The following is a 5,009-nucleotide window of genomic DNA, read 5'->3' as shown; positions in this document are numbered from 1 at the left end:
TAGCCAGAGCAATTAGACAGGAGAAAGAAATTAAAGGGATAAGAATAGGAAAAGAAGAACTAAATGTATATTTTAAACTATTGTGAAGTACAAGATATTTAACAGAGTAGAACTGTCACGAAGAACATGTGTTTATTGTGGCAAACACTGGTGGGATTTTCAGTTATGTCATAACACCTGCCTCCAGTACAATGCAGGTAACATCTGTTTTATACATAACTTACAATGAGAATCAATTTACTTATTTTTATTATTTATTTGATTTTCTCTCTACAGACTTAAAATTATAACAAAGCATATACTTGTTATGTTCAAAAGGTTAAAAAAAAAGAGAATACTTAGTTTTAAGTCAGTAGACTTTCTAACAAATACGAAAAAGTCATAGATTGTCATACTGGTATACACAAACACACACAAACACACACACACACACAGAAGAACTGTTAATAGAAATTTAGAAATGCATTCATTACACTATTAAAACATATTAAAACATTTTATATTTATGCAGGAGTTTTGCAAGATAAATATTACTTTTACACAAATAACATGTGACTAAGGTAAATAACCCAAAGTGTACAAGAAGAAATCTAATAAATAGTACATGATAGAATATTTCTCTCTGGCAATGATAAACTACACTTAAGGAAACAAAAGTAATCAAGCAAAAATAATAATACAAAATGATTGAGAGATGTTATATATATGTATGTCATATAAAATATATAATATGTAATACTCAGTAGTATTATATAATATAGTTAGACCATGGGGCAATTTTTATTTTTAATATTTTAAGGATACATCACATTGTTTTCCATAAAGTTAAGTTGAATGAGCCAGGCAAAAAAGACAAGTACTGTATCACTCACTCATACATTGATCTTAAAATGTTGATCTCACCGTAACTATGAGGAGGACAATGGTTACCAGAGGCTGGGAAGAGCAGAGGGAGGAAAAAGGTGAAATGTTGGCCAACAGGTACTAAGTTATGTATAGATAGGAGAAATAAATGTTGACGTTCTGTCAAGTGATAGAGTGATTTCATATACCCCATACTTCAAAAAATGTATACAAGAAAGAATTTTGAATACTTTTACCACCAAGTAATAATAAACATTTGAGGAGATAGATATACTTACCCTGATCAGATAATTGTACAATGTATACATGCACTGAAACATTAGATGGTATCGCACAAATATGCACAATTTTTGTTAATTAAAATTTTAAACGGTTAAGATACCTCCTTAAAGATTCCATATGTGATGCCCAGGGAGTACAGCGTCATTCATATAATAAGAAATGATAACTTGAATTTTATTATTTAATATCATCATTTTTAACCAAATGTAAGGACATTTGACCAACTATCCAGCTTGCAAACTTCATATCATCTCATAGAAGACAAAGAATGGGTGAAACACAGGGGTATTCCTGTCAGTACAGGTAGAAAAAAAAATCATAGTGTGAAAAGATCATTCCTTGATAAAATAGCTTTCAATTTTGGTGGACCATGCAGTGTTCTGAGACTCAAATTTAATGGTTCAATTCAGGAAATTGAATGTAAGTGACCCTGAATTGCTTGTGCTGGTATTCAATTACCAACATAATGGTAATGAATTAAGACTTTGAGATTAGTGAGATGGAATGAATGTATTTTGCATGAGAGAACATTAAGTTAGGAAGACTGGGGCAGAATATTAAGGAATCAGTGTTTATGTCTTCCCAAAATTCATATGTTGAAATTCTACCTCTTGGTTCAGTGACAGGAGTTTGGGTCTTTGGGAAGTAATTAGGCCACGATGGTAGAGTTCTCATGAGTGAGACTGGTGCTCTTATCAAAGAAATGCCAGAGAGTTTGCTCACTCTTTTCCCTATGTGAACACACAACAGGAAGATGCCACAACCTGATGGCTTGGGCACCTTGTTCATCTATGTCCAGTGTCTAGAACTATGAAAAGTAAATTTCTGTGGTCTGTAAATCCCCCAGTGTATGGTCTTTATCATGCAGCCTGAGCTGTAACTATACCAGTTTTCTGACTATTACTGTGCTTCAGCCACTCTGGCTAAATGGTTTTCTACAAAGCATGGTAAACTCTACTATACCACAGCGTTAGCATTGATGTTTTTCTCTGTTTTTTTTTTTTTAATCAATTCCAGAGCATATACAACTATTGTAAATTATTTAATTTATGTATCAAATTTTTTTCCTGGTAACTATCTTATCAAATTTTCTTTTTTTTTTCTTTTACCTTATTTTTAATTCTTAGATGGTATATATCAAACAGATATCTGTATCCCCAGGTCATAAAACATGACCTACCATGTAGTGCATGTTCAATAATTTTGGACTGAATAAATTTACACATTTCCCTGATCTGTAGATTCTTAAAAAAAAAGAAAAATGAAAACCACCTTTCTGGAAGTAATTGAAATTCTTTCTGTGGGAACTTTAAAAACTGAAACAACAACTTTAACAAAACCAAAAAAGTGACAAAATGTGGCTTTTTACTTTAAGTGACATGTTTTATTCTTACTTTCTGATAAAGAATATTTAAATATTTTGTGTAGTATTCCTTTTATTTATTTTTTTATTTTTTTATTATTTAAACTAATGGGATACATGTTTTTTCTCTATTTGTACATAGAGTCAAGGCATACCATTTGTGTAGTCATAAATTTACATAGGGCAATGTTGTTTGATTCATTCTGTTATTTTTTCCCTTCCCCCCACCCCTCCCACCCCTCTTTTCCCTCTATACAGTCCTTCCTTCCTCCATTCTTACCACCCTCCTTATCCCTAACTCTAAACCTAACCCTAACCCTAATGCTAAACCCTCCTACCCCCCATTATATGTCCTCATCCACTTATCAGCAAGCTCATTCGTCCTTTAGTTTTTTGAGATTAGCTTATCTCACTTAGCATGATATTTTCCAATTTCATCCATTTGCCTGCAAATGCCATAATTTTATCATTCTTCATGGCAGAGTAATATTCCATTATATATATATGCCACAGTTTCTTTATCCATTCATCAACTGAAGGGCATCTAGGTTGGTTCCACAATCTGGCTATGGTGAATTGAGCAGCTATGAACATTGATGTGGCTGTATGTCTGTAGTATGCTGATTTTGGGTATAGGCCAAGGAGTGGGATAGCTGGGTCAACTGGTGGTTCCATTCCAAGCTTTCTGAGGAATCTCCATACTGCTTTCCAGAGTGGCTGCACTAACTTGCAACCCCACCAGCAATGTATGAGTGTACCTTTTTCCCCACATCCTCACCAACACCTATTGTTGCTTGTGTTCGTGATAATTGCCATTCTAATTGGAGTGAGATGAAATCTTAGGGTAGTTTTGATTTGCATTTCTCTTATTACTAGAGATGTTGAACACTTTTTCATATATCTCTTGATTGCTTGTACATCTTCTTCTGTGAAGTGTCTGTTCATTTCCTTAGCCCATTTGTTGATTGGATTATTCGTATTCTTGGTGTAGAGTTTTTTGAGTTCTTTATAGATTCTGGAAATTAGCGCTCTATCTGAAGTATGAGTGGCAAAGATATTCTCCCACTCTGTAGGCTCTCTCTTCACATTACTGATAGTTTTCTTTGCTGAGAGAGAGCTTTTTAGTTTGAATCTATCCCAGTTGTTGATTCTTGCTTTTATTTCTTGTGCTATGGGAGTCTTGTTAAGGAAGTCTGATTAGTATTCCTTTTAGAAAACCTGAACTTTGTTCAGAAATGACATATTTCTTTTCATTTTCTTTTTTTGCTTATAATTTTGCCACTCCATAGAGTCTAGATAGTATTCCTCAGTTCTCATTTATTTCATATGAGTCTAATTTCATTACATTTGGGCCTGTGTCAATTAATTTTATCTTCTCAGATAATAAATTTACACTACTTTCCCTCTTCTGAGCAGTTAGACATTTTCAGTATGGAGCATTCCACTAAAATGAAGTGACAAATTGCCCTGTGTCACACAAATTTTCAATGTCTGTTTGGTCTGATAATATAGTTCTTAGCAATTTTTTTCCCAAAGTAATGCATGTACACAAAAGACATTATTAATTTTGTGCACTTACAAACCACACATAATTTAAAAGTGATGTCATTTTTTCACAAATATATCTAGATATCAAAGTGATTGATTAAATTCTATTTAAAATTTTGCACAGTGGTACAGTATATAATCACATTTTATATTCCTCTGTGCAGGATGTAGTTTTCTAAATCATACTCCATTGTCATGAGCATGTTCATCTTCCATACGGAACACACTGACTGAAAATAAGATCAAGTCTGCACATTTTGGGATATAAATTTTTGAGATTACTGCAGTTGTTACTATATATCTCTCTTGTACCTGAAACTCTAAATCTTGCTCTTTTTAACACTTTTGTGCTTGCAGGATTTATGTCTTGTACACTTTGTTTACATTTAGCAGCCAAAGATTATATTTCCTGTTATCATGGCTTTTCTTGTAATTTATTTTAAAAGTACAAATGAGGTTTTAAGCATAAGTGTAGCAAACTCTTTTAAAAATTTTGCTGTATAAACACTCAATGAGAAAAAAAAAGTCAATAGTGCACATGTACGCATGCACACATACACAGAAATTTTTCAAATGTAAGTTAGACAGCAAATTACATTAAGTTTATCACTACAAATCAAAATTTATAAATTTGTAATTTGATTATAATCCTTGCAAGTTTACTTGCAAGTTACTTACAAACTAGTATACATAGAATTTCTACAAAAGTATAATCTTCCAATGTCTTAGTTTTCTTTAAAGTCCTAATTATCAAAGTAGAAATACTTGAGTTTTCTCTTGTAAAAGGTAGCTATTATAATCAAATAAAAGAATAGAAGCAAATATACAATTTAAAGATTTTTATTTAAGAGTTTTTTGTTATATTCCTAAAAACATATTCTAAGTTATCTGATTTTCATAGAATTATATAAATACATATATAAATAATAAAAGTTTACATTTCTTTATTTTT

The sequence above is a fragment of the Sciurus vulgaris genome (assembly GCF_902686455.1).
Source record: "Sciurus vulgaris genome assembly, chromosome: 6".
Lineage (NCBI taxonomy): Eukaryota > Metazoa > Chordata > Mammalia > Rodentia > Sciuridae > Sciurus > Sciurus vulgaris.
Note: the sequence above shows the minus strand (reverse complement) of the source record.